This window comes from Pinus tabuliformis, chromosome 9 (assembly GCF_031772625.1).
Source record: "Pinus tabuliformis cultivar Carrire ecotype Pingquan chromosome 9, CPIR1, whole genome shotgun sequence".
Classification (NCBI taxonomy): domain Eukaryota; kingdom Viridiplantae; phylum Streptophyta; class Pinopsida; order Pinales; family Pinaceae; genus Pinus; species Pinus tabuliformis.
The window spans coordinates 1,941,789,177-1,941,801,742 of NC_142307.1; the positions used below are offsets into that span (position 1 = coordinate 1,941,789,177).

Genomic DNA, 12,566 nt, shown 5'->3' on the forward strand with positions numbered 1-12,566 from the left:
ATATCGATATGAGGAATGAGCTCTGAAGCATCGAATAAATAAGTTTGATAAGATCGAGGCTTATGACGCACATGCCACAAGTCTAAGAAAAAACGACACATGGTGGGAGGTTTCTAAAATGACTTTTGCATGTAACCTCCAACTGCTAAAAATGGATCCCTTAAATATAGGGATGCTTTTTTTCATTTTTCTTTTTCGAGAAAAAGCAACCCATGCATGAAAATCAAGATTTCTCAGTTCCAGGGGGAACTAGTCAACCTAGAAGCACATGAAACAACCTGCAAGCTTGGGAATGGCATTTGTGCAGTTTCTGGATTGAGCAAGTTTCATTGTCCCTCATGCATTGCGTAATTTCTACACTGAAGCCCTGATTGCCAGTCAGAATTGCGTAACTTTTGAGCTGAAGCCCAGTGTTGGGTTGCATTGCGCAATTTTAAGAGGGAAGGCTACCTGACTAGATTACGCATTTCTAGAGTCGAGCGGGCAACCCAGGCAGATTGCACAATTTCCAAAGGGAAGGATGGTTCCCCTCCATATTTGCACAATTTCCTAGGTGAGCATCACAACCAGAAAATGGTTGAGTCTCAGAGTGTCAGCCTGCAGGTGGAAGACAAATAAGTTGACAAGCACAGGTTGGTAACCCACTGAAACTCAACTAAAGGCTTTTGTACTTGGAAATCACAAGACATGCTACTAGGATGGTTGGTAGGGAGGCTCCAAAATGAGGCTAAGGAAAAATTTGGAGGGTGGTTGTAGCCACTACAACACTTGGCAACACACTAGTAGAACTCCATCTCTCTGAATGGACCGTGTTTTGTGAAAAGAAAGTATAACTCCTCCAGAAGTATTGTTCAGTTCTTAGATCATCTTGGCTTCCACACTAGCTTGATTGGAATATGTAGCACTTACCATGATCTTGGTTAGTCAGCACACATTCCAAGCCAAGTTAACACATTTTTTTCGATAGGGGATGAAGGGTATATTAGTGCAAAAGCAATATGATAGTAAGAGTTTAAGTTTCATCTCTGGTGTTGCTCCACTGCTAGGAGGCATGGGCAGTACCCCGACAGAATCGCACAGGAACACAAGCATTGCTCCACTACCATTAAGCCTAGCTAGTACCCTGGTGGAGTTACTTGCATCACCTCTCCATGTAAGAAGCCTTTCTCTTCTTTCGCCTTATTCATTTTTAAAAAAATTCACATTTTCATTTTCATTTTTCTAGAACTGTACATAGGCACTTATTTATTTCATAGGTGAAGAGGGATCCTGACTTATCGGGAGTAGAAGAGGTTTTTCCTTCAGATAAATGTTTTGTATATACCTTTAACATACTTATTAAGGTTTTCCCCCTCACCTTACTATACTTAACTGAGCTGACAAGGGTTAACCCAAAAATAATCGTCTAGAGTAGGTGATACTAGTTAGTGCGCAAGAGTTGTGTTTTCATCAAGATTCACTTCAAACATAACGTATTTTCAATTGGTGTATCATGGACTAAAGACAACAAGTTCTACATAAAGAGGTAGGACAATAGATGACCAAGTATTGATAGTTGTACAAGTCCTCTTGCACTTTACCCTGCCTGTTTCAAGAGTCATGCACGATTTCATGTGAAACTAACCTATGGATGTAAACAAGAAAACAAAACAAAACAAAGAGCTAAGAGTAGAAGTAATGCGATAGAAAAGCAAGTAAGCAAAGCAAGCAGACAAGCAAACAAACTACAAAGCAAGAAAGAAAACATGCATGCAAGAAAAGAACACAAAAGAAAACACTACTCCTACTCCTAAGCTAACGGTGCATCTGTCTGATCACGTGAAGTGATATTTCCAATGCAGCCACTGACACATTGGTCGACCCATGTTGGTCAAGGCATGGTTCGCGAATAGCACAATTAGGTGAAACAACAAACATGACAGATATAACAATGAAGACAAACACACTCCGAGTTGAAATGCGTCCACAAAAAAGAAAAAAGTGAAAGCGCATGACATGCACTTTGTGGACTTGCCATGGTGTTGTGCTACGCTGTGTGCATATGTTAATAATATGCATTCTCTTGACTGTGACATGCAAGAAAATGTGAGAAACATAGACAACTTTTGCTGTGCACATGTGCTTGTTGCATAAGATTCCTCTAATGCATGAGCGATGGGATCATGTAGTTCAAGTGGAGGAAGCGAAATATGTGTGTTGGATTGATCTTCAACGCATACATATGAGTGATGAGGAGCCTTGGGTGTTTCAACAATTTTTTAATCGAAAGTGAAACCAACCTCAGTACAACGAGGGCCTGACATAACCATCAGCTCGGGTTGAAGTGCCTCGACAGCCTACGAGGTTTCGACTTCATCAACAAATAGATCATTATAAACATGTGGCTTTGAAATATCAACAGATATAATCATCATCGTGATCGAATACAGGAGTAAATAGAACATGACAACTATGATCAGACAAATCAATGATTTCATTGGCATCCTCATGGTCAGATAAATCAAACAGAGGGGTAGATGAGAAGCAATAATGTTCACCCTCTACGTTTCAAGAAAAGGAAGATGAAAAATCAAGTGGATTTTCAATGAATAATTTGTCGTCTCTGCTGTCCAATGAAGGACTGACATTTAGTAAGTTCTGCGAGTGATCAGTAGTAAATGCATCCATGGATGGATTTACCCAAGGGATATCAGAGATAGCAAAATCATCAAAGATGTCAGGAAAAAGAAGAGGAGGCGCAGACAAAAGGAGGTCATCCTTCACCACAGGTTGATGTTCGAATTCCCACTCATACTCATCATAAATGACAGCGCAGGTTGGTTGTGCATCACCAACTCCGTCGGTGTTTTGATCCTCATTCACAAGAGGTGTAGAATTTGGAACAAAAGAACACAAGAAAATACAATCCACAGGATCAGTAGAACACGAAGATGGAGGCTGAGGTAACAAGTGTGTGTGACAACCCATGGGCTTCGCAAGAAAATCTGCACGAAAATTAAGAGAAGTGATGATGGGAGGATGTGACAGTTGAACAGACGTGTGTGCATGTTCTTCCACATCACTCTACAGTGGTGGAGTAGTTTGATGAGGGGAAGGTGGAAAATCACTTGTGATAGTGACTGTGTCCACTTGTGATTGCACAACTCCATCATCGAAATATGTTGAGCGGGGTTTGAAATTTAACTTCATCTTGGGATAGAATGATTTGTGAAGGCAATTTTCAAATCTATTCCAAATATATTGGAATTTAATCTGGTTTTTGGGAGCTTCAAATTGAAGTACACAGAAGCACTGCAAAAATCCATAGGCGATTCTTGCAGAGTCTTCCATTTTTTAATAGTTTTTTGTCAAGAGGTTCAGGATCAAAATGATGAAAAGTAGATTCAATTAGATCACAAAACTACATAAGTGAGTGCACGCAATCGCGAGGCAGGTTGCGGCACCATCGTTGTGGGGATTCACGAAGTGTGTGTGTGAAAGCAATAAGTTGACCTCGACTTCATCGAACTCATCTGCATCCTTGAAGAATGCAAGAAAGTCATGTAAGTACTCAGGCCAGGCCACTTTGCCTTCACCATTGTACATAAATTCCAACAAGAGATCATAAAAATCCCTCATGATGTCGACAAGTTGAGCGTTAGACAAATATCACAGAGGGAGGAGTCTAACAGTATCCATGACAGATGTGTGAAGATTCAAAACAGGATGTGAGGACTTAGCTTGTCATCTAGCCCTCCTTCTAGCGCTAGAAATGTTGACAGTGCTGGACTTGCCAACATGTTAGGGGATCTCCCCGGTAAGAAGTCTGAACTAGACCTCAGACTGTTTGGTGGAGGAGTCCTAGCAGTGGGTAGTACGGTATCGCCTTGACCATGGTTGTGCGTAGAGATGAGTGAGATGTCCTTGTTGGTATCAAGGGTGTGACATTTGCAGCAAGTTAAGGAAGGTGCATGAAAGGTTCTAACACACGGAACGGGGGTATGAGTGCACCCCTTAGAAACCTGTGGTAGCATGGAGCTTAAAAGGGAACACAAGAGCAACAAGACATCAAAATCTAGAATGAAAATTAGCTGATGATCCAAAGTGATGGTTATACCAACAACACATTTCGATAAGATTCATACAAACATATAGAGAAAATTCCATACCTACATGCATAAATAGAGTCTACATATATCATTAGATTAACCAATATAACTTAACTACAATAACAATATATGCATGAAACGTGTTGGCTCTGTTATATTAAGAAAGTGAAAGATCCAATCATACATACAACCATGACTAACCACTAGTTCCGACAATAGAACGTTACAGTCATTTCCGCCCGCTCCTCCAAAGAGATATACTAGCTCTACACTATGGAGAAGCCAAGGCTCATTATAATACACTCCAATCTTTCTCTAAGATACACCTATAGGAAGCTTAGCTCCCAAAAGCCTATACAATGAGTTATGAGGTTCTATAAATAGCAAAGAGTGGGGTGACCCTTGACATTCCCCTTTGTAACTCTTCACCTATCCTCATGACTCTTCAACTACTACATGATTGTTACATTCTACTATCGACACTTGGTCTTTCACTGTTACAAGTTGTTACATTACAATCTGCACATGTACCCATGTGAGACAAAATGGGCTTGAGAAAGCCATGAAATATATCACTAAGACTCAGACAACTGTGGGAAGAGCAACACTTCGACATCCTCATGATGATCGATAGTGATGAACTGATGCTAATATTGGTAGTCTATTATGGCATCCACCTGCCCAATGGTGACATCCTACTGAAAGCAAACTCTTGCTTTCATTGCATCTGGGTACACTGATTTGGAACCTCTATCCAACTTGTCTAATAACATGTGCATCATAGTATTTAGTGCATCCAGACCAGCAACATATTGATGCATAGTTTTTGCGTTGAGCTCTAAGTTTGTGTCGGTGGCTACGCACATCAACTCATCAAATTACATGTCTAGCTCTAGTTGGACTTGGTTCTTTGAATTCACTTCGATGAGTGTGCCAATAGATGGGATCACGTGCATGTTCATAATGACATCCATGCCCCTGAACACCCGTGCATGTGAAGCCTGCAAAATGGTGATGAGCTATGGGAGTTCCTCATAGTTCTGGATTTGACTCTGAATGTGTGCCTTCAACTCTATCACCTTTCACTTCATCATCTTTGGCAAATGCAATGGGACTCCTTTGTACCTTATTGTCCATGTTTGTATGCGATCAAAAATAGTGGGCATATTTGACAAGATGCGTGCTCTCCTAGCACAACGCTGCTACCAACCATTGAGAAGGACAATTGACTTATGCACGGTGAAAAATCTAGAGTACAATGCCTGCATCACTGCCTCAATTCATCCAATATCGTTCTCCTCAACTCTACTATGGCGGATGTTGTAACCTATTCTCCTCCCTGGTTGGCTGCTTGTAACGCCTTTGCCATATGCTTTCTCTCATCTATTAAGAATCTAACACTCGAGCTGGCGGCTTCAACATATGCTTTGGTAGCATCGGCCAATGCTGTTGGATGCTTGTGCACATCAGATATGATCACTCATTCTTCAAACTACGCAGGAGATATGTGAACATCTAGAGTGGGCACTCTGTGTGACTGCACAAATCTGTGTTGCGACATGTCGAAAGATATGTTGTGCATCTCCATTTTTGTATTTTCTTCAAGGATCTTTGTGTCTCCTTGATCGCTTGGGACTTGCTCTGCTTCTGAACCTAGTGAAGCTGGTGGGGTGACCTCTTAGTTCTAAGGCATGAGGTAAATATCCTGATCTGACTTTGGCTGAACCATATCCATGTCCATCTACTCTAGCATTTTTTCAATCTCTTGAGCAAGGTCCTACTCCTGCGACTACTCACCCTGTTTGCTTTGTGCCAGCTGCTCGGATGAGTCTATAACCTGTATGGGTGTAGTTTCATCAATTTATGCATGCTGCACCTCCTACTGTACCTATTCCTGCTGAACTTCCTTCTCTCTTCTGTGCAGCTCCTGTTCTTCCCTGAGTCACTGCTTCAACTCCTGCAACTCCTTTTTTGTTTCCTCCATCCTCTATTTCTCTCTTTTCCTTTTCACGAACCTCCTATCACGCTGTCACCTCTTAGCCTCAATCTTCAAAGCTGCTTTCAACACAAGTGGATCAGATTTGAACTTGCAACTTTTCTCTAGCTATGCATTGTCAACAACCTTCCTCTTGCCTTTTTCACACATAGGTTTGCTACCCTTTGTTATTGCTGATGATGCTGCTCTCTAAGGTGCTGCTTCGCTCTTCTTTGCTAACCACTCTATAGCAATGTCGACCGGTTCATTGAGCCTGGAGAAGTAATAGTCGTATCTCCATGGGTCTTCCTCAGGCCAATGACATGCCTCGTGGATCCAAGGATGTTTCATTCTCCTACAATGGTCCTGTTATCACAAAATCACTACTAAGGGCTGCAACCAAGCAAGATTTCATGTAACTCTTTCAACCAGACTTTAGACTAGGAATTAGCCTTCCTAGTCAGAGAGGGCTCTCTCACAGACTTTTAACAGAAATCAATCACAACAAAAGATGGCTAACTCTTCACTCATTCATGAAAACAACAGCTGGTTGAACACATATCAAATTGGTCTTCATTGGGCTATGGAGTCTTACACATTTAATAAACAAAAGCACAGTCATTTCATGGAAGTCAAGGCTCTTTTCATTAAATGTTCAAACATACTCCACAAAAACCACAGCTTGCCAAACATACAGGAAGTCAGAGCATAAAATATGAATTCTGAGTGATTGTGCTATAACAAGGCTGTAAAAGAACATATAAGATAAAACACCACCATCATATTTGAACAAAATAATCCATTGAGAATCTTGAGAAGAAATCACCACTGTTTTACTATTACTGTAACAAGTCTTACATTGGCCCAAATAACTCTGTTTTTTGTATAAAATGTCCAACCCTTTCTACATCCAACATTGATCCATATATAGGCAAACAAACTTAACCACCTCGAGCTTCCTCCTCCAGCATGAGGGGAGCCTCGAAGGTGGCTATTGACTATCCTTATCTAGTGCATAACTAATTTATTAATTACATAATGGCTAAACTGAAATTACAAATGGTTTTCATTTAATCAAAATCCAAAATCTTTGCTCCTCGTAGCATGATGCTTTTCTGGCTCTTAACACATGTCCTTTTGCTGCTTGGGTTGAGATGGCTGAGCTACAGATGCAATGAATGCTGACTTTGGATGCTTGAAAGCGCTGATGGCTCATTAATTGACCAAAAGATGTGCTCCTATTTTAACGGTCTCTGTCTCCCAACATTCTCCGAAAGTTCAGCAACATGTCTCAGCTCTTTTAATAACCCCAAGTATGGAATGCTGCCATGTTTTTGATGTGCTGGCCACCCCTTTCCATATACCTGTGTGATAACCGAACTTTCAAAAAGATTTGCAGTCACATGTACATAATTAGCTGGCTTAACTGAAGCATGCAGCTACAGCAGTTTCGTAGCGCGCTACGAAACTGCTGTATAATTTCATCATACACAGTCTCATCACTTCTCTGCATTCTTGCTATCCTTTCCTTGCAGTTGATGGACTTACAACAGATAAATGATGAATAACAGCTGCTCCTAACAACACTGAAGCCACCACTGTATAGCTAATGCAATGATCAAGATACCAATAATGTACTCTGAAGCATATTAAGAAGACTCTGTATATTCCAGCCACAAACAAAACAGCAATTCGACTTTTTGAAAAGCTCAAAGCCAAATAATCATGCTTCAGTACTAACTTCAATCCCATCCACATAAGCAAACTTATAGGACCTCCGGACATACTCATCTGCATCTAGGCCTGCTCCATGAAAAACCAATCCATAACATGTGTATCTCTGTCCATTTTCAAGAGTCCTTCATCAAATGTCTTTAGATATTTGATCTGCACATTTGTACCATCTTTGCTGTAAACTTCAGGAAAGGACATGCCGAAGCATGTTATAGACAAGGCAGTAGAAGCTGTGAAACTGAATTTAGTTGCATAAAATGATGCAACAGATAAAAGGTTTTTGATTACCAACATGGCATCCTTCAAATCACTGATGTTATATTTATCTGCAAAGCCAACTTTCAAAGACAGGTGATCTAGCAGCTTAGAATAGCACAGTGAGCACCAATGCTTCTTTGACCATTCACCAGCAATTTCCATGATATTTTGAAATGCAACAAAAATATAAGAACGTTAATGAATAATAGCACCATGTATTAATTCTTCATCCAGTTCAGGGTTTAGTGCCCATTGCCACATTCCAAGTTTTAATGTATTCAAACAAGGAGGGAAATACTCGAATTTGAAGGGCTAACAGAGCTTGATAATTTCTCTTCAATTTTATCACGGGGAACAGAGGACATTCCAGTTCTTCTAACTTCCTTATCTTCTTTCTTGACCATTGTTTTCCATTTTTAATGCGCTGAGGATGTAAGCACAGTTCCAGGCAATATCTCATCTTCCAAGTTCTGGAATGAGTGAATCAAAAAGATCAAGTAATTTGTTTCTCTGCTATGTTTAGGTTTCTTTCCTGCTGTTTCAGTAACCAAACTCATCTTAAGAAACTCTCAAATGCATTGTCCCTGTCATGAAAGCCTTTCCATGTTGGCACATTTTCCCCAAACCTTTCCTTCGCCATTAAAATCATAGACATAAGATGCTCAAAGGTTGCGTTGTCGGGTTCAAAATTATGCGACAGATAATTCTTCAGATATCGGCTGACTTCAAGGAGTATCGCCCTTTGCAAAGGAACAGATTTGCCACTTGTTACAAGAAGTTCAGTTCTATAAATCTCCTCCACAAGGCTAGAATTAAAAGTATGCTTTGACACAACATCTGGAGAGATTATCTAGTTTGCATTTGCAGTTTTGGTAATCCGATCTCTTTGAATCTCGTCAAGAGCGATTATATTTCCTGAAATAGACCCCGTCTTCAAACTGTGTATCTTTATGTATGCAGCCATCGCTGGCATTCGAATGGAATTGATGTAGAAAACCGTAACCAGATTAACTAAGGTTCCTGTCATGACAGCATCACCTGTCGCCTTTTGAGCAGAAGCAACTCGTTTGAATGCTCGTTCTGACTCCAGTGTGCGAACCCGGAGCATTCAAATCTCCTTGTTCCAGGCGTTGGATAAACTCAGCAAGTTTTTCAACTTTGTCAGCCTGTCTAAAGAGATTAGAAAATACACGTGACTGCCGATCCCCTTAATGGATTCTGGTTCATCAAATTGTGTTCTACCCATTGCAGAAGCCACTGGATACCACACCAAATCAGATTTTTCGTATGGCTGGGAAACTGTTTCAAATGTAAGGCGAGAAAAGTCATTCAACCAAGCATCAATTTTACTCTCCGTCCCCAATATAACATGCATTCAATCATGAAGCCACGCCAACGCCTTAGAGGAACGTGTAGTCAAAATAGTAAATGAAAAGAATACTCCTCCTTCAGAATCTTGCCATGTGTCATAAGGAGCTACAGGTAGGCAAAGAAAAGCTATGAGGGATAAAACTTCATGAGGTTCAGCAAAACGCTTTAAAGGAATATGATCAAGTAACACAAACTCTTTGTCTTCCAAGAGCTTCTCCAAGAGCGATGTCTTGGTACGCCATGATGCCACACAGTTAACACGTATGTTGTCACTTGTCCACGCACATGCAAGACTTTTTGTGAGTTGACTCATTACTCCTTTGCTGGCCGCATACATGGTACCAGAAAATGGCTACAACACCAACAACCGATGAAATGAAAACAATGCTTCCCCTTTTTAATGCTTTTAGTAGAGGATGTGACAACTGAGACATATGATAAGCTGATTCAACGTTGGTAGACATAAGAAATGAGAAATCCTCATATTTATACCGACATTAATAATCAACATATTGAGTTTCCCATTGCAAAATGAAAAACATCTTTCAATCAACTCCTCTTGTGCTGAACGAGATGATAAAACATAGACTATACCATCAAACTGCAGCCCAGATTCCTTTCACTGAGTCAAACATTCATTAAAATCCTTCTCTGTACGCGAACATGTCATTAACAGTAGAAATCCTTTGTTCATTTATCTTGAAAATGTATATAGAATGATTGCTTCTTCGCTCCATCCTTTTTCCACTCGTAAAATCCTTCAACTGACACAAGGTAATGATAACTTGGAATAAGTCAACGAACAGAAGCCTTCTCATAACCGATTCTGATCAAGCATTGATTTCAAAAAGGACCACGGTTTTGAGACTTGAGTATGAAACAGAGTTTTGATGGAACTTCGTTGGTGATCATGAGAACCTGCCACAACAACTATGAGCGCAAAGCAAAATTACCACTGGAATGTTCCCCTTCAATGGAGTACAAGCCCACATAAAACAGCTTGACAAACCTCGTTTCCTGCAGTGTTTCCATCAATTCACTTTAAATATCCGTCATTTCCCAATTTCGCAGCGCAGCCAGTGCAAGGTCAGTGTTTTCGCTACGAAATCACTAAAACAGATGGCGCTGCGAAACTGCTAACGGATTTATGTGCTGCGAAAACACCCTGTCTTTAAGCTAGGCAAAAAAATTTTGGCAACAGAATTATCAGTGATAACAGTGGCTCCACTTGGGATAGTGTGCCCTTGTGGTACACTAAGAACCTGCAGTTCCAGTGTCTTATAAAATTTATTTGACAAACAGAAATTTGCCTGACCAGCATGACTGTAGGAGAAAGAAAACTACATCTACTGAAAAATAAATGCTCAGTCAACCTTGAGCTTATTTGCAATTTACCTACCTACCTACCCTAACAATTTCAATTTCCTTCTGCTCAATCAATATGAAATTTCCAATGCAGCCAATCATTTGTTTTATCTGACATTTGACTTCTTTGACCGCATTGGAGTTCAGAGCCAATCTGACAGTGTGATGACCGCTGCCACTGAAACTGCCTCTGATCTTTATAGGAAAACTGAAACACTGGAGAGTAAAACTCTTCCATGTAATCAGCTATAGGATCCCAGAACACATGATCAGCTTGTCCTTCCTTGAAACTTTCCAGCTGTGCAAACTGATCTTCAACCACAGTGTTCAGTTCCTCAATCGTGAAAGAGAAAGGAACCAGCATAGTCTCCTTGCGTTCTGCCATAGAAAATTTCTGAGAATAATGATCATGATCATGAAAATTATATGCCTGAATTTGTCCTTCTAAACCTTCAATTTCTTTCTCAATGTCTTTGGCAAATTCATCAAAAAATTTCATCTTATCCTCTGACTTGCAGTCAAAGGATTTTAGATATGAGGATAAGGACAAAGAAAAAGATTCATTTGTTTCTTCTTTACTATGATCATCATTCCATTGTTTGAAACCCTCAACTGAAGGAGAGTTTACCTCCACCTCTGACCTATCTCTCCATTCCTCCAAGAACATGAGCCAAAGGTCTTGGAATGACTTAATGGACTTGGCAGGAAAGCATTCAACCCACTGTTTGCACTTCCCTTGAAGTGAATCATAAAATAACCTTATGCAAACATCCTCATGTTTAACTCTAAGAAGCTCAGCAAAATGACAGAAATCTGAGATATGCTCCAACGTTAAACTCAAGTCTTCTCCATTGAATTTTGGACCATTCCTTAGAAAATATGCATCCTTGGGAAAATGATTTGGGAAACCATGAATTCCTGAGAAATCTATGCATGCATACCTTGAACAAAGAATGGCAGCTTCTGGGTCTTTCATAACTCCAGTGGAATCACCATGAATATATAAACCTTGAATTCTTCAACAATGGAGTCGCCAAGGTAGATTTGCAGCCTCGAAAAACTTCTTGAACTCCTGCTACCTTCAGAAATTCAATCTTCAAATTTCGGGAATAAGTAATCATCAGGCTCCCGGCAGACGCACCAAAATGTTATCACAAAATCACTACTAAGGGCTGCAACCAAGCAAGATTTCATGTAACTCTTTCAACCAGACTTTAGACTAGGAATTAGCCTTCCTAGTCAGAGAGGGCTCTCTCACAGACTTTTAATAGAAATCAATCACAACAAAAGATGGCTAACTCTTCACTCATTCATGAAAACAACAGCTGGTTGAACACATATCAAATTGGTCTTCATTGGGCTATGGAGTCTTACACATTTAATAAACAAAAGCACAGTCATTTCATGGAAGTCAAGGCTCTTTGCATTAAATGTTCAAACATACTCCACAAAAACCACAGCTTGCCAAACACACAGGAAGTCAGAGCATAAAATATGAATTCTGAGTGATTGTGCTATAACAAGGCTGTAAAAGAACATATAAGATAAAACACCACCATCATATTTGAACAAAATAATCCATTGAGAATCTTGAGAAGAAATCACCACTGTTTTACTATTACTGTAACAAGTCTTACATTGGCCCAAATAACTCTGTTTTTTGTATAAAATGTCCAACCCTTTCTACATCCAACATTGATCCATATATAGGAAAACAAACTTAACCACCTCGAGCTTCCTCCTCCAGCATGAGGGGAGCCTCGAAGGTGGCTATT

The 12,566-nt window shown here is 40.1% G+C and overlaps 1 pseudogene; it reads right to left on the reverse strand.

Annotated features, from left to right (window-relative positions):
* Positions 1 to 9,430: 9,430 nt before the first annotated feature.
* Positions 9,431 to 10,096, reverse strand: LOC149156740 (tropinone reductase homolog At5g06060 pseudogene; annotated as a pseudogene).
* Between the last annotated feature and the right edge of the window lie 2,470 nt (positions 10,097 to 12,566).